Source organism: Aptenodytes patagonicus, chromosome 3 (genome assembly GCF_965638725.1).
Source record: "Aptenodytes patagonicus chromosome 3, bAptPat1.pri.cur, whole genome shotgun sequence".
Taxonomy (NCBI): Eukaryota; Metazoa; Chordata; class Aves; order Sphenisciformes; family Spheniscidae; genus Aptenodytes; species Aptenodytes patagonicus.
The window spans coordinates 52,070,420-52,094,206 of record NC_134951.1 but is presented as its reverse complement, the minus strand read 5'-3'; positions in this window follow the sequence as shown (position 1 = coordinate 52,094,206).

The window sequence follows — 23,787 nt, the reverse complement described above, 5'->3', positions numbered from 1 at the left end:
TTTCCTTTTCTGTTTAGCTATTAAAACCTTTCCTTCTCTGTGCTGTGTGTGTATGTGTGTATGTTAAAACTCAAGCTAGATATCGGAAGCTAAAAGAGGTTGTAAAACCTTTTTTCCTTGATTTTTAGGCTTGCTGGATCTCGTGTGTGTACATGTGTATGCATGTGTGTATGGCTAGCCTCTGGTACAAATTAAAGTAGCCACACAGAAGGACACAAAAGGCACTTAGCCAGGATGTAGGATCTGTCCCCATTGTTTCCTCTGCGTGTTGGATCCAACATCCTTTGACTCATAATATATTTAATTAAAAAAAAAATAATCCTAGCAACCCGGAATTAAAACTATTGTTGCTGCTAGAAATTGAATGCGCAAGGAACGAGAGAATGGGTGTCTAATGTGTTACTATTACTTTTCAGGATATTATAAGCTTTGCTCCCACTGAACCCAACGGGAAAATTCCCAGTGATGTCAGTGATGCACAAATGGGTTCATAGCCCTTACTCAGGGTAGGTTCCCGTTGCAATCGGTAGGTGTGAATAAGCAGAGAAATCCTGTTGGAATGAAACAAAAAATTACTTTTCAAAGAAAGATTATCGTCAGTGTGAGCAATCTCAGTAAAGTCCTAATGACTGTTGTTAACAAACTGTGTTTTATTAAGTTTCCTGTAAAACAATGTGCTTTGAGGGGGAGGGGAAAGAAGCCGGGGGGGGGGGGGGGGGGGGGGAGGTAATTGTCATTCCAGTGAATCAGCTACTCTGGGAATTTCCAAAAGGTGCGGTTAGCTCAGAAGGCTGTGGTGTTTGCCACATTTTTCCTTCCTAAGGCTAATCTTTGTAATTCAAATTAATTTGCAACAATTTAGTTTTGAATTTAGAGTTAATATAGTTGATTAAGCCCTATTATTTGTAAATCACCAAAGGCACAGACAATGGCAACAACTATAGAAAAAGACTAGGTATTAAGTGGAAACCATTTATTACAAATTCTGAGATTTGCCAGACAGTTCAACACTCCAGATTTATCCAGCAAGTAAATGAGACTATCCAGATCACGGGTAGAAGATGAAGCCAGCACATCTGCAACGTGAGGGTGCCACCAGGCAGCAGGGAGAACGCAGAAAAGGGACTGACCAGATGAGTCCCTGCAGCAAACACCACTCAGGAAAGGAAAATTTAAGGGAACTAGTCGCATGGAAGACATGCAAAGAGCAACCCCAAATAGCCAGAAATTGCAGCGGTTTGTTCACCTCCCAAGCGGGAAAGATTCATACAGAAAATGGCAGTATTTTTCCTTCTACTGTGAATGTCTAACTTTAAGGAAAGGAATTATCTTCAGAAGTGTAGCAGGAGCAACATTTTAACTGTTACCCATATATATTCGACTAAGAAACTACTATTGTTAGCATCCAAGAAACATGGCAAATTCTTCCCAGCTGTATTATTGTATTATAATAATTTTCCATTACAGAGGTGACTGTTGCTCCAAGCCAGAGTATGTAAAGTAGCCAAGATTTGACTCTCCAGGCTCTGCCATGCGCAACGCTAAGCACCTCATGCATGATGCTGACGTCTCCCCATACTTATAGACTTCCCTGGGAGCTGAAGGCACTCAGTACTGCCTGGGAGGAAGAGATCTGTATGTGGCAGAAAATGTTAGCCTATTAGGAAAGTAAATGGAGATGATTTAATGATGAGACTACTGCTTCTCATGCTGACCAGCATTGTTTCATTGTTTCCTTGTGTTCCCTCATCAGTCGGCATCTATCTTGTGCCTCATGGTGAGTGTGGACTGCAAGCTCTCTGGGGCAAGCACCGGCCTTCAGTGTGATGGTTGTACAGAGTGATAGCCAGGTGCCTCAATCACAGCAACCACAAGCTCCTGCAATCACACAACGGCTGCTTCCTTCCTTCGTGTGATTGCTCAGCCTGTTTACATCTGTCAAGCCTTTTATAAAAGCTGTGCTGCTAGCAAGGGCTGTTTTGGGGCTGTTGGGTTTTTTTGGGTTGTTGTTTTTTTTTTTTAAATTGTTTTGAAGGCTCTTTTTAGTTAAAAAGTGTTTGCCACCACAGTGAAGACATGGACTGGATTAAAGTTCAAACCAGCTCACGTCAGCAAGTGGATGGAAATTGTTACCATCTGACAGCTGGTGGCCTGGAAGGAAAATGTAAAAGTCACCGCATGAAGGATTCGTTCAGGGCAGTGCCACAAGAAGTGACATGGCTTTGTTTTATATCCTGGGAGCGCAGCTCTCTGTTCTGCCTGACTTGTGCTCAGAGGAAGCGGACATGGAGACTAGTGAAACTCGCTGCACCTCTCTGGCTGCAGTGGCCGGGCCTTTCAACATATTAAACATGTGCAAGAGAAGCTCTAGTTTGTGCCACTGGTGATATGTGGCAAGACAGTAGGGTGGCAGGCCTGGTTCAGGTCACTAAGACTTCTCTGCTGCCTTTCAACTCCCTAAGTCCTCTTCCCAGCCCTTGTCTCACCAACTTCGACCAGCAAACAACTGAATTAAAGAGGAAAAATTCTTTTCTTTTCACCTCTGGCTGCTTTAATAATGGGCCAGTTTTATTATTTGATATAAGAATACCCTAGAAATGCTAACAGCCAGAATGTCTCATACTAACTAGTGAGCATTTAAATACCTGTTAGACTCCATTACAGAGTGCATAGTACAGATAAGACAGACCAGACAAAGCCTGCAGAATTAACTGACTCACCTGAGGTCACCCAGGGAATAAATGACAACACTAAGAATGGCACTGGGATTGCACATTGCACATTGCAGATGCATGTCTTCTAGCTCCAGCAATGCCAGCTAAAGAAATGACTGCCTTGAACCTCTGACGTGCCAGAGGGTCGTGCTACCATCCAGAGGGATTCCAACAGGCTGGAGAAATGGGCTGACAGGAACCTCATGAAGTTCAATGAGGGGAAGTGCGAAGTCCTGCACCTGGGAAGGAATAATCCAGGTTATTCCGGTGCACCAGTATATGCTGGGAGCTTACCAGCTGGAAAACAGCTTTGCAGAGCAGGACCTGGAGGTCCTGGTGGACACCAAGTTGAACACAAGCCAGCAACATCACATTGCAGAAAAGAAGGCAAACTCTGTCCTGAGCTGCATTAGGAGAAGTGTTGCCAGCAGGTCAAGGGAGGTGATCCTTCCCCTCCATTCAGCACTGCTGAGGCTACACCCAGAGTACTGTCTCCAATTCTGGGATGCTCAGTACAAGAGAGAGATGGACATACTAGAGAGAGGCCAGCAAAGGGCCACTAAGATGATTAAGGGTCTGGAGCAAGAAATGGCAAACGCTCAAACAGCACACCTTTGCCGCTGCTAAAGACATCTCTAATCAAAAGCAGGGACCAGAGCAGCTCTCCTGTAAGGAAAGGTTGAGAGAGCTGGGACTGTTCATCCTGGAGAAGAGAAGGCTCAGGGGGGATCTCATCAATGTATGTAAATATCTGAAGGGAGGGTGCAAAAAGGATGGGGCCAGGCTCTTTTCAGGGACAGGACCAGAGGCAACGGGCACAAACTGAAACACAGGAGGTTCTGTCTGAACATCAGGAAACACTTTTTTATTGTTAGGGTGACTGAGCACTGGCCCAGGTTGCCCAGAGAGGTTGTGGAGTCTCCCTCCTTGGCAATATTCAAAAGCCATCTGGACATGGTCCTGGGCAACCCTGCTCTAGGTGACCCTGCTTGAACAAGGGGTTGGACCAGAGGACCTCCAGAGGTGCCTTCCAACCTCAGCCACACTGTGATTCTGTGTTTCTGTGAACCCACATCTAGAAGCTATGCAGCACCTTTCACCCTGCCAGCACACACTACTGCCTTCCCAAAATGCACAAGTCAGCTGCAGATGTGAAGACCTCCCAACTAATATCAATCATAGTGAGCTGTGTTATCTTAAACAGCAATTTTTTGTTGATCCAGCTTATTTTCACTAAAACAGTTTAAGGAGTGAGCATAAGAGCATTTGAAGAGGCTGACATAACAAGAGGTGACTTCTGGAGGGAGGATGGTGGCCAGTGGCCAGGGCTAGGCTGGGTCCAGTTACCTGTTACCTCTGTAACCAGTGCAGTTGCATTAGAAAGGTATATATAGGCTCAGTGCCCTCACCTCTGAGCTGCTGTGTTAAACAAGTACTAGGAAATGGAAGCCAGAAGAACAAGAAAGCCAACAAACTACTGCAAAACTCAAGAACTTTCCAAATGAGCTAAGGAGAACAAACTTCAAGACAATAAACTATAGTGATAGCATTTACTCCTGAATTAAAACATTTGGGGTTGGAAGGGGTCAAATAAATCATTGCCTGTGACTTCCTTACTGCAAAGGATGTGTTGAAATGTTCAAGAGTGAAGGTACAGGCAGCCTGCTCACGTAATCAGGCAGATTACATGAAGTTAGAAAGCAAATCCACGTATTTCAGGAGGAAATAATTTTTTTTAGAGGAAAAGAGATGAACAGGATAACTGAGAAAAACACTTCATCCCAGATGAACCCCAAAATAAAGTTCTTTGGAATCCAGATCACCTTTTAATGATGAAATAAGAAATACCATAGTCTATTGAATCTGGTAACTGGCACATAGGGTCACTATTTTATTGTTGCTGTCCATGTTCTGCCCACAAGTGTCTACAGTTACACGTTTACAGAAGTTGTATTTGCATTGAGAAAAGTAATCCCTGATTTTTGTGTGTGATCCACTCTTACAGAGGTTTTCATTCTGCATTGTTTACATATTTTGGGATACCCGGTATTTTAAAAGGCAGACCTCAGAATCTTAATCGTAAAGCAGACATAGCTTGTGAGGTTTTTCTAATGAGATGGACAAAAGTATCTGGCATCTCTCCCTTTGGATTTTAAATAATAAATTCATAATAAATACATGTTAATTTACTCTCCTTGTGGTACCTCACCTTCTGCAAAACCTAATATGTTGTTTCCAGATTTGTGTCAGTGTCAATCAATAATGCTAGATAGGAAAGGCAGGTTTGTTGTGCAAAAAAAACCCAAAAGAAGACAAGACAGGACTCGTAACAGAAACCAAAACCCAAAGCACACAATTTCTTCTCTGTGTATTATTTACTTGGTGGTGACTGAAGGTCATTGCTACCTGTAGGCTGCCTGCTGTTTTCATTCAATTTCCTAGTGGGAAAAAAAGTCTTAGAAAAGTCAATGTTAAACTTAATCTTATAATAATCACTTGTGTCTCCAGAAAGGCTGGAAAATGGGCTGAAAAATTGTGGGTTTTTTTCTCTTGGACAGATATAAAACATCCCGGACAGGGAAAAGGGGTCTTTCCCTCTGCTGTGCCTTCTTGGTAGGTAAAGCAGGAGTCAGCACCTTTGAACACTCATAAATGCACCAAGAATGATACTTAAAAATCAGGAAACAGTTGAACGTGACCCGCTAGGTATGTTTCTAGTCCAGAGGTGTAGTGAACATAGAATGCACAAATCCATTGCTTTGTCTTGTTATTCTTATATGGTAGAGCCCAGGGGTATTGATGCCTTGGCAGCGGGTGCAGAGCAGTGCCCGTGCGTATGTAACAATTACCCTTCACGACATTCTAAAATAGTACTGCAGGGTTCTAAGGCTCTGAGGTGAGGTCTACTGCATGAGGTCTACTAAGGCTCTGAGCTGAGCTAGAGTGCAAGGTCACAATCAGTTCTCCTTTTGAAAACATGGCCTCAGTAAAGGGAGAAAAAAATTATGTTGCCATCCCTCCTCTTTTACCCAGTAGCTCATTGTTGAGGACAGTCTCTCGGGAAGAACGATTTAGGTGGTGAAGGGTGATGGAGAAGTCTGCCATTTCATTTTATGGAAGCTGTTCCTTGAAGTAAGTGTTCATTGAGCAAGGAGTGACTAAAGCACAACTCCATTGCCCAGTGCACTCACATGCAAAATGAGAACCCTTAGCTTTATTCTTTGTTCCGTTGATGTCTTACTATTGTATATGGCATGATGAGCAGAACAGGCATAGAGGCCACCTTCCCATACCAAATGTCCCACCTCCAGGCTAGGGAGTCATACTCACATGTTTGTTCTCTCTCCTTTTCTCCCCCTTTTATAGAATCAAAGTTTGGGAAAGGTTGAGGACCTTTGTTAAAGATAACGAAGCTCAGAGGCATCAACAGCTGGGAACAGTCCTGGGAGGGCACCTACTTGAATTTCCTTAGAAGATTGACTCTAACCGTCTCTTACACCATTGCTCACCCATGACTTGATATAGTGGGAAGGCATAACCCTTCTTCTTTTGGCCACATTTTGGGTGGTGGGTGATATTTTAGATATTTTCTAAAAGGCTGCTGGGGTGAGGATCTCAGAAGATACTCTTTGCCTATCAGGAAGCATAACATAGATAAGATCAGGGCTGTTACCGCTAAGTACATGGGCATCTGGAGGAATTAATTGCTGAAAACCTAGGGATTTGGAAGGCCTTCATGATTAGGTGGTGGCTTACCAAGGGTGTTGGAGGTTGGCAATTTTAGACTCAGGTGTTTAAAGCCAAAGTTGAATACAGAAATGACCCTTCTCTTGCAGATTTAGCCTTCAGCTCCTCAGATTGGTTTAAAAGCCTCACCCAATGCATTCATGTTGCTGAGACTTACTTTCTTATTTATTTGTATTTTTAAAAAGGGGATGTGAAATGTACATACAGGATGATAATATTAACTTTCTTTTGGATTTTAAAAAAGTGACTAAGACAACTTCACAAATGATGAAGATAAAATAATAGAGTGTCACTAATGTTATTAATTACAGTGAATGCCACAGGAGGAACCCCCGTGCAGAGTTCATTTTCTTTTGTTGTTAAATGAGTCTCAGTGCTAGTTATTGTTAAACTGTGGGAATCGACATGAACTGCTGGCAAAACAGGCAGCCTGCACTTTCTGCATAGTAGTGTTGCCCCTTTTTATAAGCCCTTGACCTCACCTAATTCTGCTCTGTTCCGCCATTTGAAAACTGCAGAAGACGTTAACTCACTATTTAAAGAGCTTTTGATATATGCAACTGTAAGGGGCTGTAGAAGTGCAAACAAGGATGTTGCTATTGTTGTCACAGAGGTGGTAAATGTTAACCACAGTCCAAATTAATATTTTAATTTTCCTTTGGAAGCAATTCGCCTTAGTCTTTCAAAGAAAACATAATCTTTTCTAAGTATTTCTATTATTCCTGGTCAGGCTGGAAATTCTTCAACAGGGAACACTGTGTTCACTTTATAAAGCCAAAAGACCAGTCACTTTAAGGAGCATTTTCTAATGCCCTTGATTATACAGTGGAGACAAGAGATACCCTTCAGCAAAGCCACAATTCCTCTCCCTACATGTCTGTCTTTACTAGTCACTTCCGCCGTCAGTGCTCTCAGAGGAAGGGGGGTGTACAAGCAGGGTCTGAAGCGCTCACGTCAAGCACCAGCACTGGAACCTCCGTGCAAACACAAGCACTACCTGGGCACCCGTACACAGTCCCAGAAACAAACAGGCACTGAAAATGTCAGTGCATCAGTAATACAGTACTGCACATTTGCTGGAGCTCTGTTAAGACCTGCTACTAGCGCAAGGCTGTTGTTCCACCCTTTACTTCCTCCCTAAGTACTTGTATTGCCTAATAACTTTTGTGGGGCTTTCTCTTTGAAGGCAATTATGGATAGACTAAGTAGGAATTTATCCACTGTAATGTTCCTAATATTGATTTAACTTAATAGTTTCATTGCAAATACTGAAACCTGTTATTTGGGCTCTCCACTTGAGCATGACTTCATGTGTCAGCAGGCAGCTTTTCCGCCTCCTCCTCCTTTTTTCTGCGCTGAACACAGTCCTTGTGCTATAGCTTTATTTTTGCTACTCTTCTCTGAATCCTTTCCAATTAGCCTGCATATATGTTGTTCAAATGTGGTGCCCAGAACAAAATCCAATGCCCTATGTGAAGCTAGCCTACTGTATGATCTAGATACTGCTAAATGTTGGACTTCATGTTGAGTTTTGCTCTTGCAACACATCACAGGAAAGACTCAGAAATGTAGTAAGAAGATAAGAACAAGGGTAGAATTAGAGCACTCTCCACCTCCCACTTCTTTGTAACTGGCTAAGCAAGATAGGAAAAATCAAGACATCTCAGATTCATTTAATTTCCATGCCAAGTCAAGGGCATTAGTGCTGCTGTCCTGTGCTGCACAGGAATCCATTAATTGCTAAATTGATCAGACCCTCAGTTCATCTCTCTGCCCTCATGAGCCAGAGAGGGATGAAAATTAACTGGGATAGTCCCAACATCTGATTCTACATTGATAGTGATGCTCAAATCACAGACTTCTGAGTTTACAGGGTCAGAGTCAGGATGAAAACATTTTCCTCAGTGTAAAGGTTGTCTAGGTGTATTTGGGAGGAGAAGAGGGAAGAGAAGTCTAGTCTTCACTGCAGCATCAATGACTGGCCGCTGGCAGTAACTAGGGTAGCAGGTGGCCATGGTTGGCTGTTTCTCACTGTTTGGAGGTAGGGAGGGATTTCTTCTCCCTTATCAGAGGGGCAAGGGTTGCAAGGTTTTTCACCTTCCTTGTTAGCATGTGGCATAGGCTGTTTGCTAGGATCATGAGGATCTTTGGACATTGGTGACACCTCAGTCTTTCTTGTCCTCTGCTTGAGGCATGCAGCACTTCAGAGATGACAGTGCTTCAAGAAATCATTTTGCTCAGTACTGACCTACATCTATTATAGAGATATATACTGTATACTACTATAGAGACTGAAGAGAGGATTTCACCAGTTTTCTGGGCTCTAGTGAAAAACAAAAGTGTGGTACAGTGTAATGTTACGCATGCTACGCTGTCTTACTCCCATCTAGACCTCTTTAAAGAAGGCCTCCTGAGTTGTCACAGGAGTATGTGGTAAAAGTAAGAAATTATTAAAATGTAGGTATGCTGAGGGAGGGTACTAAAAATGAGTTGGAAATACAGTATTTTGTTTAGTGTATTTTCATAAACAAAAAGAGGACCTGTACTTTTAACCTTTGGACCTAGCTTAATTAGTATTGTACTGTACATTTAAAATAGACTTCCAACAGAGAAAGACCAATTCCATCAGCCAATATTTGTTATAACCAGCACAGAACTGACACAATTGTGTGCTCGCAGTATAAAACCCAACTCATGGCTTTAGCATTAGACAACTGACCAAATGAGAGAAGAGGGTACCATTACTAAGCTTCCAAGTTATAGTAATGTCTGAGTTTCATTCATGTCCTTACTGTTGCCTTGATCATCTCCTTTAATAGAAAGAACTGCAGGAGGAGGAAATATACTCCAAAAGTACTGTGAGTAGCTGTTTGTGGTTATCTCACGTCATCATCCCCAACTCGAAAAGTCACTCAGACAGAGGATCCAAAGGAAACTTAATTTTAAAGCACATGGACCCTTGACCACACAACTGGAGCAGCTGACTCTCACGTAACCTGAGAGCAACCCCACCCCGCTCACCAGCGGGTCTCTGTCCTCTCCTGCTGCCAATGGCATTCCCATCCCAGCTGAGAGGACAATATCAGACACAGAGATTCATTGCTAATGTAGAGAAGTTCATCTGGTTGGGACCAGGTTTCGACTACAGAGCAACCTGTCCCTGCCTTTAGGGTGCATGCCGGGTTATAATGGTTATATCCCCACAGCCAAGCTGTGAAACCACAGCCTTCATACGCTCCAAAGAATCAAGTGTAGGAGGAATATGAAAACACAAACTCTGTGTCTTGATGTTGCTTTTGCTCCTGTCTTCTCAGGCAGTGAAATGAGTATCCAAGGATCCATGAAAAGATGGATCCAACGATCTACCCAAAACAAACGGTGCTACTGGCAGTGTAAGCATTTTATGACTGTACCATGAGTACCAACCGTAAAGTCATTTCCACTCTTGTCCATATCAAGTTGGCCACATATGCTCTGTGTGCTGTGAGGAAATCTCTTGCTTTCCCTCTAGTCCTGCAGCAACCGCAGCGTGTAGGAGTGGTGAGAGAATTATGACTTTGGTGCTGCTGCAACATTCTTCCTTAGGGCAGGTGTATATTGTACACTAAGAAAAAAGGCTGTACCTACGACAGCCAGAGTCTGCAACTTCCAGAGTTGCTCTGGAGGTGAGGCTGGTAAGAGTTTTCCAGAGGCTGGTAGGATGAGAGAGGCAGAATAGTGGCAGGATATGCTGGTGCCTCCATCCAGCCGGTGCACAGTAGGTGGCATGGCTATGGCATCCCGAGGCTTTTGCAGCCTATCAACGGCCATAAGGACATCCTTGCCTTCTCCCTCGCTGTGGCCCCAGGCCCACAATCACACTGTTAGTGCCCCACACCAAGCCCATCTTCCCCTCCTGAGCTGGCCAGCACCTCCCTGTGCCCTGGCAGCTAGTCTTGTGGTAATGTTGCTGCCCAGGGGCTGCCCAGCCCACTGCTCCCTGAGACTCATCCAAGGCTTGGCCCCAGTCAGCTCTTTTGATTTATTTTCCCTTCAGTCAAATACTTCTGCCATGAGCATTAGCGTAACGTTAACAAAATTTCTATTTCCATTCAGTTCTGTGTTGTTGTGAACTGCATTTCTCTGGTAGGTATTTGTTTTTGCAATCATAGTGATGAAACACATTTACTGGTTGTAGCAGTTACAGGAATTCTAAATAAATATCTGTCTTTGTTTAATTTCAGTAAATCGGGACATTTCACTAGCATCATAATAATAGGGATTTGGGGAATACTATGTGTCTGTGAAATAATTCTTGAAGCAATTTATTCTTGCATCAGCACAAAACCCCCTTCAATTTGGGCTATTCCCGGAAGATAAGGGACTAGTTTTCTAAACTAGAGGATTTTATTTTTATTTTTACTTTTTTTCAGATTTTGCTCTGGGTTTTGTATCTGTTTTGTTTTTGCAACTTTGGTGTGTGAAAATATGTAATTGCAGTTTTCCACTGGATGTAAGTGGTACTATTTATAGCAGTTAGCCTCCCTAACCACCAGGTTAGCTTCCATCTCTGAAAGGTACCAATACTACTGGTGTGATCAATATCACCTTATCACTCCCTAGAAAAACATACAGATATTTTATACCATGTAAGTGAGCCTGGTTTTGGTAATATTGTTATCCTGGCTTCCCTTTTGAATTTACTTTTTATGTATTTCCAGATAGTAGGCTGACGCTTTCCAGATTTATACCCTGTTAACCCTTCCCAGCTGAATGGGAATGAACACATGTAACCGAGAGGGGAATTTAGGAGGATATGAAGGGGACTGTAAAGTGGTGAAAACATAAGTAGTGTTTGCTCAGTGTTTTCTCTTTAAAAAACATTATCCTCTTTGTTTGTGCTTCTTGCTGCAGTGGTACAAAGGATGTTGATTTTATTCCATCATTTGGCCCGGTCTTTTTTAAATTTTTTTTTAAATTTTATATTATTTTAAAAGTAATTTCAAACTACATTGCAAATGTAGAAAAGCTATGCAGTTGTGAAATATTGTTTGGCAATGCTCACCATTTTCATAGATAGAGGCATTTCATTGATTTCATACCTCTGAAATATAGGGATTAGTTTCTGAGCAACTATTTCCCCACCGCTCGCACTTTGATGGAAGGGATCTACTGTTTTTGGGGCATGTCTGAACACATGGGATGCCTGTTTCTGGGAGAACTCTATCATTCAAATGAGATGATATAAAAGGCGAAGTGTGTTAGCTACAGCTGTGGAGAAGCAGATTGTAGCTAATGGATCCAGATTTTGCCAGGACTCATCTGGATAACTTGACTTGGCGTTGAGCTGCTGCAAACAACAACAAACAACAACAAACACCTTTCCATGTACCCTTGATTTGGAGCGTTTCTCAAATCTGCCTATGGAAATTTGTCCCCCAAACTCTTCTGAAAAGCAGCTAAATGAATTATGTAATTTTTTTCAGGACAATTATCATTCATAACGGTACAGAATATGGGCTTTATTATGTTGCTTTTATGTATGGGTATCTACCAGTGAAATCTATGAAGATTGTTCTGTAAGGAAAGTCCTCAGGACCCTGCCTAAAAAGTTGCATGTTTTAGGGTTGCAAATGGTGTATATTAATAGGAAAATTCAATTTGTTTTTCTCTTCATCCTTCAATAACATGTGAAGAAAACAACATGGTCTAAACCTAAGTACAGTATTCATGCTGGCCAACAACCCGCTATTGCGCCACACACAAAATTCCCATTGAGGTCAATGGAAGTGCCCTGAGCAGAGTGTCTCTTGGACTGAGCCCGTTTTTGTGTGCGTGTATATGTGCGTGCGTGTGTGTGTGTGTGTGTGTTGAGTAATAATTTTCCACACCAGGAAAAAAAAAAATAAAACTTTGTTGTCATGCTATCTTACAAGGAAGCTCGTTTCACCCACACAGAGTTGAAAGCACATACCACTCTGTTACAGCACATAAACACTGTTATCACGCTAGTTGCAGAAAGAGCACTGTCACTGGGACATTTTATAGGCATGGGCTTTTATACTATTCAGCAAGCTATTGAAAATTAAAATGTAATTAGTGTAGCAAAACAATAGTTTGCATCTTTTAATTACTGCTCCATTTTTTTGACAGAATGTTTTAATTATTGTTTTTTCTTCTGTTCTGTTTTTATTGATTTGGTGCCAGTTCAATTGTGTTACCAAGACCTCCCAGTACTCAATGAATTTACCTCAGGGGATTCTGCCTTCTTCATTGTTTTAAAATAAACCAGATCTCCAACTACCTACAAAACAAAATTAGAAGTGGAGGAGGAAAGAAAGAAAGGCAGAAAGAATGGCAGAAAGAGAGAAAGAGGGAAAGGGGGGCAGGAAGGGAAGGACAGAAGGAAGGAGGAAGAGAGAGAGAGCGCGAAAGAAAGAGCAAAAGAGTGAAAGAGTGAAAGAAAGAAAGAGAAAGAGGAAGAGGAAAAGAAGGAAGGAAGCAAGGAAGGAAGGAAAGGAGAAAGAGAAAGAAGGAGGAAAAGCAAGAAGGAGCAAGAGGAAGGAAACGAGAGAAAGGAATGAAAGGGAGGAAAAGAGAGAGGGAAAGAAAGGGAACAAAAGAGAAAAAAAATCTGCTGTTATTACATGCCTGATTTTTTACTCATATGTGTGTTAGTATAAAACTGTTATTTAGCTATAGTATCAGATTTGTTTTCAATTATTTTAGTTAAAAATGTTGTTCTCATTTTTTGAAAAGTAGTAGGAAAACTCAACTCACAAAGAAATTATATTGATCAAAATTTTAACATTATAATCATAGTAGAAAACACCAAAGAAACCCCCACTTTGATAATTTTTCAGTATAGTCCCTCGGGGAAGAAAATACACGTCCTGAGCGGCTAGGTTATGGTAGTACTGTCATCCTCTGTGGGTGTGCATGCACTCAATTTGTTGCAGCCTTTCAGCTGTCAGAAAAGTGCAAAGTAAGTGGGAAATGACACAGAGCACTGATTTAGAACACTTTCATCTCTATATGGTCTGTTTTCGTTAGTGATCAAGAGAGAGGAAAGTAGTGGTTAGGCACTATCTGTACTACAAAGCAAACGCTGCAGAGGCTATACAGCACATGGTCTTTTGAATGACTGTATACCTCTAACTAGAAACAAACAAACACACAAAGCACTGTATTTATTTGAGAGACTTTAATAGCTCCTTTGCAGCCATTTTGTACATAACAGGAAGCAAACCATTCCAATTTCCAGTGTGCTTTATCCTGAAGTATTTTCACCCAAGGGGCTAGTCACCATGTATTTTATCTTACTTTTTACTTATTACATATTTGTAAAACGTAACAAGTCTTACTTCTTGAATATTTGAGCCTTTATGAGGCAAGACATTTATTTACTATGCTGTTATTTGATTACTTAATAAACAGCTCACAGAGGCAAACAACAAGAAACCCAAACCCAAGAAGACCAACACTGCATTTTCAATAGCAAGATCCCTTGGGAGCCAGGCTCTGGGATTTTCATAGCAGAAAAATGTGGTCATACCACTCAGAGGCATTGGCGGTGGCTGGGAGGGACTGGGAGGTGGTAGACATAAGCCCAAACAAGGAGGAACTAGTGGAGAACCTGATGAAGTCAGGAGGATTAACACCATATCTCTCCTGGGGATTCATAGTTTTGAGTTCCCTTCCTTTCATGAAACATCTGGTTGCCTTTCTTCAGGGAGGATGGCCTCCAGTTGCCTCTCTCCAAGTAAGCAAAGAAGGTCCACTTTGCAACTTCTACTCTTTCAGGGAAAGAAAGACACGAGTCTTGCAGTTCACTGCTACTCCTCAGCACTGTCAGCCACTCCTGGATGCAGGGTTTGGTACTGGACATGCCTTTAATTCTAAAGGCGTGAAATATTACCTTCAGTCAATTTGACAAGCATTTTTCTTCCAGAATTTAGCCTTCAAACCCACAAATACTGGCAGCAAGTACCACACAAATCTTTAAAATTGGGCAGTGGGTAGGACCTGCTGCTTTTAATTCTTTTTTAACCTTTGCTAAGCTGCTGTTCTTTAAATTACTGCTTAATTTCCCCCTTCAGCATTATCAATTGTTGATGTTTTGTTTGTTTGTTTGTTTGTTTTTTCTCACTGGAATGGAGTAATAGCCATGTCACAGTGATGCACCAGCCCTGGTGATGTCACGGTCACGTCACACCAGGCAGCCACCAGCTCCTGGCATTAGCCCTGGTGATGTTGAGGCTGTGTCACAGCAGGTAGAATGTTGGTGGCTGTACCCGGCCAGCCCTGGATGGGTATAAAAAGGGCTGCGTGAGTCCAGGCTGGCAGACAAGTAGCCGGGTGAGTGAGGGCAGGGAGGAGAGGGCAGGGAGGCAGGGGCTGCCCATGGCGATGGAAGATGTCTGCTCCTCCTTTGTTGCTTCTCCTGTGTCTTATAGCTGGATGCTCGGACAGGGATGTTACCAGATCATGGCACGCTCCTGTGCTCTACCTCCTCTGCCACTCAGCTGGAGAATTGTCAACGTTCTAGAGGACAGATAAGATAGCCCCAGACTGTTCCCCATCACATTTTTGCAGGGAGCTGGAAGCTCCCCACAGCTGTGAGCAAAGGGAGCTCCCCACCCTTTTCTGTGGGTAGCCGGGAGCTGGGCCCCACATGAGGTACTGGCACCGGCCCTAGTGAGGCAGAACGCTGGTGGTGGCACATGTCACGTTGGGGTTGGTGGCATGGTTGGCTGAGGATAGGTGTCTCCTGGCTGTAAGGGAGATGTGGGATGGACACCCATGGTGTGAGGCTGGAGGAGCCCTGGGCAGGGAGGCAGAGGCTGCCCCATGGCAACAGAGGGGCTGCTCCCATTGTTGGTTCTCCTGTCTTTGACAGCCACAGCCCTGGAGAAGGACACAACCAGGTCATAAGGCACTCCTCTGCTTCTGCTGCCACTCAGCTGGAAACTGTAGCAGCTTTCTGCAAGGACGTTGACCTAAGGACAAGGGAACACAAGCAGCCCCAGTCTGTACTCTGTCATGATCCTACAGGCAGCTGGAAGGTCCCCACAGCTGTGGACAAAAGGGAGCTCCACACCACCCACCTTCTCTGTGTGAAACTTCTCTGTGTGCAACCTCCTTACAAAAATGTGAGGGAAAACTGGAATTTAATTTGCCAAGAAGACAAATCCTAAACTTCATCAGCATTGTTTGTAATAAATAAATATATAAATAAATAAACTTAATCAGCATTAAACATATGTATTGAAAGTCCCTATGAACTGCATACTAGCACTAAAATTTTAGCCTTAGCTGTTTCCTGCTGATTTTCTAGATGTTGGTTCTCCCAGAGAGTGCAATCAAAATTTATCAATATCCATTGTTCAACCCTGAGGACATATTTACACTTTCCATCTTTCCTATGCATAAAATATTGAAGTATAAACTTAGAGGCTGCTTCTGCACATATGTCTGGAGTGAATATCTTTCTGAAGAACTCCTTACACCTCACTCTAGACATTCGTAATATAGAGGTCTACATCTGAGGCCAGGCTCCCTTTATAGTCAGTGGAAAGAAATACTCACAGGAGATGATTCATCTGACCTATTTTAGATACCTACATGAGGACAAGATTAACCATGCCCTAGAAGTATCTATTTCCACTTCATTGTCTGTGGAGAACTTGCTGCACTGCAAACATCTCAAGTTGGATGCAGTGAATCCTCCTCTTAATGCAAAGATCAATTATCCTGAGAAATCCCATGCTACTATCTGCCTTTGCTCCCTACCAACACCACAAGCTTATAACCACTGTGAAGCTCAAAAGTTGTAGATGAACATCTAAATAGCAACATCCCTGGATTTCTATTCATGCATGAGGCCTGGCCCCCATCTCCCCAAAGGGCTTGAGATACAAATGCTGTGGGTGTGGAGCTCCATATAGGAGAGCTTTTACAGTGCAGGAAGATGGAGCAGCTCCTCCGCTGCTGGCATAGCTTTAGAGCTCAGCCACATGTGTGTGTACAACTTTTGGATCTATGTTATCACCCCTCCACAGGCCCTAACGTCCTACTGATAAGCTTGTCTCCTTTCTCCCTTCAATTCACAGCTCCAGGGATCATAGCTTTAAGCATTGGCATGCTGCTTATGCCACCCTTCTATGCAGAGTCCTTGCATTTTACATCCCTTGCCTCAGTCCGCTGGGACCACGAACTCCCTCAGGAGCCAGAACATACATTGTTGTCACGAGGTACTTCTGAAAAGTATGAAGTTTGTACACATACAGTCCCTGCACCAAATGGTTTATGTGCTAAGAAGTCAGAGAAGGTGGAGTAAAAGAAATCACAACATGCCAACATTTTGATATTAATTTGCAGGTGTGAAAAGGATAAAACTGGAGGGAAGGAGGGGAAATAAGAAAGAAATATGATTAGAAATAATCCATTAGATATCATTTTTTCATACGAGACCCACCCATGCTCAGCAGAGTAAAAGCAAGTGTTCACCGATATTAAACCTCACAATACTATGTTTGTTTTCATATCATTGACAAGACAGCTTAAGTGGCTCCCTCCAACAAAGCGTGGTGTTTCTGGCTGGAGGTTTGCTCAGCCAGCTCAGATCAACTCTGATGTTTATTTACGTGCACACTGTTGTGAAATTGTTACGCTGTAAACAGAGGTGCTGGAGAAACTGTGGGGCATTAATCTGCCCAATACTATTGTCATAAGTAAGCCCCGACCCTGTGGTCTGCTCAAGATGGGCAGACCCCTGTTCTGGGGCAAAACATGATGCAGGCTGGAGGTCTTACAGAAGTGGCAGAGCAAGGATGAGCTTACATTTCTGATTATGATTTCACAAATATTTGTTTGTTGCTCTCTTTCCCAGAGAGCTGTGTTTGGCAATCCATGGACCAGCACACCAGGACTCCAACAAGATGGTGTGATAGTGGCCAGGTTTTTTTTTGAGAAATGGAAGCTGTGATGTAGGATACTCCTCCTTCCCCAGAAGCTTCAGCATAGTTGTCTTTCCTTTCAAGAATGTTAGTCTGGCAGCACCCCTTGCCTTACCAGCAGCAGATAAGGCTCTACTTGCTTAGGAAGGACGGCCATTGTAGTGTCTTTCTTCCTCCGTCCTGCACAGTGTTCCCGGGGTAGGTTGTGTCAGCAGCATCTCAGGACAGTAAAACTTGGAGTAAATACCTCTGGGAGATGGAGGAAAAGAGCTGCAGCTCTGGAATGATTGTTTTCGTCTATCTGCTGACTCAAGAAAGCATATCTACATCTATATCACAGGCTGTTCACATCTCCAAAGTGTTTTATTGAGCAGTGAAAGGTAGAAAAGCATTCAGAAACAAGCCTGAGCCTGATATAATTGGATGGTTCCAAAGCTGGAGCCCTGAACAAGAGTGGCTTGCTTAAATTTAGCCCCAGTTTCCCCTTCACATGAAATCAATCATATCCTTGCTATATTACAATAAAACTTACGTGTCTTCATGTATGTATGTCTGAAGCCTCCTGCATCTTTCCCCCTACCTCCACCTATTCCTATGCCTCTGGTCCTTCATATTTTCTACAGAGGGAGTCCCTGATATTTGGGATATACTGAAAGAAACTAAAATGGGGTTTGTATAATGCTTATTCTTGTCATGTGTGTTTTTTTCTTCTCCAAGTTTATGAAGGCCAGACCAGGATTAAAAGACTTAGCTTCACATTCCTAAAAGCAGTACAAAACTTTCCACCCAAATTAGCTGGCAAATCCTCTTTGGATATCATGAACATAAAAATATGTTTTAAAAGATGACTCATCTCTGGACAGCTCAGGTGAGGAGTAACAACTTGGTAGCAGCACAGATAGCTCACAAGCTCATTTAATTTATTGGAAACACAAGAGAGAAACTCTCACCAGGCAGAGGTGCCTATTTTTGGACAAACAAGTGGTCTGTCTTTTTCGCATTCTCCTTATATTTGTTATTTGGACTCTCTCATGGCATTCAAATAGATATCAAATCTTGGGGTCAACAGGAAGGACACAAAAAGCAATTATGTGCAAGTACTATCTAACTTCTCCTAACTTCTCCTAGAACCAAACAGCGAAGTGGAATGAAATATGCAATTCTGGGCTGTGCAGTCATTTAAAATGAGTGAACACATTATTACATTGTATTAGTACGTTAACAAGAGTCCTGGATGCACAAGTGGCATTTCCTCTGCTCACTACCAAGCTATCTCACAGTTATTCCACAGATGCCTTACTCTAAGGACAGTATTACTGTCCCTTGTGTTTTCCCGACTCCCACTGCTGCAGGCTGTAAGGAACCTACCCATGAGGAACTGGGACACACAAGGCTGGAGTCAAGAGGCTACTTGAGGTGAGATTCAGACACTCAGGCACCCAACATGAGACAGACAGGGGTGCATTACGGTGAGTTTGAAACCCACCTGCACACCAAACAGGGAGCACCTGAGAGCTGCCCCGTAGGAAACACTTGGGCACTGGCTGAGTCTATAACTCTACCTCGGCACCATCCTGCAGAAGACGGGCCCCAAGCTGCCACAGAAACTTGCAAAATCTGCTTTAAAGCATAAGACCTGAGCTCCTAAAGTTCTTAAAAGTGTGGTCCCCAGTGTCTGTCTTCAGGGCAGACGGGATGGTCCGAGCCACAACAAGAAATTGGCCCGAACGGCTGAAGAGCCTTCCCGTGCCTGGCAGCACCCCCATGCTGCTGGGTGCTCGAGGGGTCCCGGGAGGATGGAGCCTGCCATGGAGCTCAGCTTTTTTTTCCACGTATTTGCATGTGGCAGTCATTTAAATCTTTGATTGAAACAATCAGCTTGTCCAGGACGGAGCTGTGATCCTCTGCCTCCACAAACAGCCCTGGTACTTCAAAGGGATGGCTGACATGAGTCAATTGCTTGTGGGCCCAAAATCTTAAAGAGCTGGTTGCTCCTTTTTTTTTTTTTTTTTTTTTTTTTTCCCCTTCTCTCACGTGGAAAAGGCAGAAACCGAGGAGCAAACCCAGCGCTGGAGGCAGGGAGGGGAGGCCCGGCGTTACAAGCCAGGTGACCCATTGGCCGTCTCCCGTCAGTGCCAGCGGGAGCCCAGCCCACGCACCTCACGAACCGCCCACTGCCGCCTCCCTCTCCCGAAAGGTGCTCGGCACAGAGCGGCTCTTTATAGCGACCCAAGCCCAGAGGGGTGGGGAGGCCATAGACCCTGCTTCCCCTGAGGTCCTCCATGTGGCGTCCCAGAGGGCCCATGGCCCTCCGACAGCTAAAACGCCAGCTGCCCCAGGGGGTGTTTCACCATTGCTAATCCTTATGAAGTGCCCAAACCTGAGCCTCATCCCATGCGGGTGCATCTCCGCATTTCCATCAAATTAGCCTAAGCGCATGATAGCGCATTTATGCCATTTTATGCTGGCTTTCTCCTGGCTGTGAGAGCACAGATAATGCCAAGTCTGGAGCAAGGCCTGCTGACAAAAAGTCCAGCTGTCAAAAAATGTTACCACATTTAGGCTGGAGCCCTAAGGCTGTATTTACTGTACGGCTGAACTGCAGCCTCAGCCTAACCTTGTCACCCCAAGCTGCCTTCTCATTTGGCAGAGAGAAATACGCATTTCTGGAAAGCTGTTCTCATCCTAAAAGACGTTTCTGAGAAATGGGAGCCAAACCACCTCCTGAAGGTGCTGCTATTTATGAAGAAGCCCCAGGTGATTAGCTCAGCCTGGGACAACCAACTTTCAGACAGATGAAGCCAGCTGAGGTGGGGTCCCCTGGAATGCTAAACAAATGCGTTATACTGCAGAGCAGTCTTTATACCTGGCTTGATGGGTTTGCTTTTCATTATTACCAGATTCTTGGATGACTGTTGAAGACAATATCAAAACTGAATACATGAGCATGCACTGCTGATTTCTGATACAGAAAGTGTTTTCTGTTCACTTTAAGTGATCTATTTGGATTCATTTTTAGTCTTCCATTACCAGTGGGATTTGTAAAGATTGTTTCTGAAACAAGTAACGAGGAAAACAGTCTTTGCCAGTATCCCTTGTGGGAGCAGTTGGCATAAATTATTCTGTTCATGAGCAAATTAAGTAGCCATCGTTCCTCTGTGTTCTGAACATCTTCTGCATTCAGCATCATGAACGAAATGTATGAGTACAGGTTGTACTTCTCATCTCCAATATAAATGCTTTTTTTTTTTCCTTCTGGTGAGCACACGGCAGAAATTGATTGTAATTACAGAGAGAGAAATTGGCAGCAGCCTCAGCTCTTGCTTGGATCCATTTTCAATAACTCAAAGCTTGTCAGGATCTGTTTTCAACTCACAGGATGATCGGAGAGTGCTTGAAATGCCTCCTTTGCCATCTATTCTGTGGGTTTCAGTACTTGCTTTTTTTTCATTTGACTGCAGTAGGGTGCCAGTATCAAGACAGCTTGTCTCCTTTTGCTGAGTTGTGGGGCAGGAATTTGAGTGGGTGAGGTCTGAAGAGACATTGTTTAGCCTTGCAGTTTTGAAACACTGTCTTCCTTAGATCTTTACTTTTCCCTTCATGTGTTTCCATTCACACCTGAATCATTCATTATACTGGCAAGCTGGGAAGATCCCTCTCTTCTTCAAGGTAACCACACATTTCTGAAGTAAATTATAGGTGTGGAGATTATAGAAATTTGTCGTCTAGGCACACACCCTGGCTCCTTTCCTTTTCCAAAGCATGTAATAATCATTTGTTTTTCTTCTTTTCCCCATAGCTAATGTATGCCTAATGTGGGAACAGTTGTTTTCTTTGTTTTGATGGAACATTAAAGCAGGCTGTGTAACAAGGGAGGAAGTCTAAGAAGTAGCATTTTACTTTTAAACACGGCTTTGAAAATAAGTGGCAAGTCAGTGATCGTGCTGCATTGGTGTAATCGCCTTTGTGATTTTCTGCTGGACTGTCAGCTTAGACATAGATTAAGCATGGGACAAAAGCCCAGAAGTCCCTTTTGAATTTTGGGCTTGAATGTTCAAGGTCACCTCTCCTTTCCCACCTTGTGATGTTTTCAGTCCAAGTTCTGAGTCCACTCTAAGAAAGGACAAATTAGCCATTGCCATGTTATTTTGACCCAAAGCAATAGCAAAAATAGCTAACTAGCTGCTTTTATGATGCTGAAGGCATGAAATGTGTTCTACCACTCAAACGCGCTACGGAAGGATTCTAGTAGGATTGGAGGATGAAAACATGATGCCTCATTGGGAAATATTCATATTCACAATTATCATCCTCTTATACTTCCCAGAATTTAGTGTCCCATGCATAAAGAAATGGAAAAGATCCAACCCACTAATTTAAGTACAATACAAAGCACAGAAGGCAAAGCACCTGTTGGAGATGTTTCCACAGAAGTAGATGAGCTGTAGAACTGCCAGATAATGAGAAACTGGGGTGTAGTGACAGGAGTACTTAGATCTTGAGAAAATATTCAGTGTTTGCAACGAAGTCTTGCTCATAGTCACTTGCAAGCAACAGCAGAAAGAATTAGTCTGCCAGCTCTCTCTCATCCCTGTCTGTCAGACCTGACCTCAGCAGATAAGAGTATTACATAAAGCATGAGGGCCAGGGCAACGAGAGAGGGAAACGAAACATGGGACTGAGGATAACCCTTGGCACAGAAAGTTTCAGAGGAAAAGTTTTGTCTCATTTTGTTCTCCACAGAAGGAAAAAAAAAAAAAAACAAAAAATGGGGAAAAGGGAAATAGAAAAGTGAAAGGAAGCATCCAAGTCAGACAGAGTAAAAAGCAGTTCTCTTTTACAATTTTTTTCTGATCAAATTTACTGAGTGAATAAAAACGCTTATGTGCAGTTTTATTTGGGAAAGTACGTTGTCTCTGGGAAAAAAAATATTTTCCTAAAGAACAAATTTAAAGATAATCACATGTTTTATTGGAAGAATGTGGTGGAAAATTGTGAATGCACTGAGATTAAAAGAGGCAGCTGAAACAGGCAGAAACAAAATAAGTCTGTTACCAGGACATTCAAGAAGAAAGGCACTGCTACGCCATGAGGCTGGTGCTGAAAACCATGTATATGAGCCACATCTTCTGCAGCTACGTTTCTGGAAACCCCAAACTCTGATACCTGGGAACAGGCAAACTCTGAACAGCCAGCAGCAAAAGCTTTGCTAGCAAATTAGTCCCAAACCTTTGTTACAGCAAAATTAAATGGGATATTTGAAGCCTAGAGGTAAAAGGGCATACAGCATATGGCACACTTCAGTTCTTTACTTCAGCAAATAATTATTTCAAATCCTTTATTCCAGAAAATGGACCTTTCAAATCCTTCCTTTTGAGCATCTGTGATGACCTAGATGCATTTGCTAATTGCTATGTAATGGACTAAATGTGTTTATTAGGTTAAGTTCGTTTAACAGGGTGGAAATAAAGGTTATTAAAGTTTGTTGTAGCCAGGAGTGAAAATTGCAGTTCTTTTTTCCCCCTGCTCTCTCTACAGTGATAAATTCCAGAAAATACATCTTGGTTCCCTCCAGTCTGAGCCATCTACAGATGCATGTTTTCTTTCTATAACCAGCTGTAGCTAATTGCATCAGTGCCGCCTCTACTGCTGCACATGAAAAAGAAACCTGTAATTTATTGCAACAGACCATACTATTTCTGCTGTACATCTTGCCCATTCTGTCATTCCAGTGAACGGATTTCTCATGGTAAATTGGCAGTTCAGAAGTGGAAAACAACCTTGCTCAGAAGAAAGCTTTCAAAAACTCCTCCATATGTTCTATCCAGATATTGATAAAAGAACAAACAGAAAACATATTGTTTATCTGTAGGACCATGATTTCCCCATCAGCCAAAGAAATACTGAGTCAAATTCATGCCTCATGTACCTTTGTTGTAGCCAACACAAGTACGGCGCTCACTATAATGACCCATTCATTTTATTATTGCTTGAATGGCAACATGGTGCCTTGAAAAACATACACAGGTGAGGTGGTGCAAATTAGTGTCAAAATCAGTGGAGCTGTGCCAGTCTATACCAGCAACAGATCTGGCTCCAGTCTCTGCCTCGGGGAATTTATGAATCATAATGTAACTCTAAGTAGATCTAGTGGCTGTAAAATTCAATCCTGCCTTTAATAGCAGTGAGGCAGGAGAAGGCGAAAGGTGAGCCCTAACCTACTTTTGAAAGGGTCATGTCAAGGGCATGGAAAAAAGCCTTTTAATTGTTCTTACGACTCTGGGGAATGAGACTGTAATGAAAGGCAGTAAAATCTTAATCACAACTGCACTGCTGGAGTTAGGAATTAAATATAATTTTGCCTAAACCTGTGGTTTAACAATATGAAG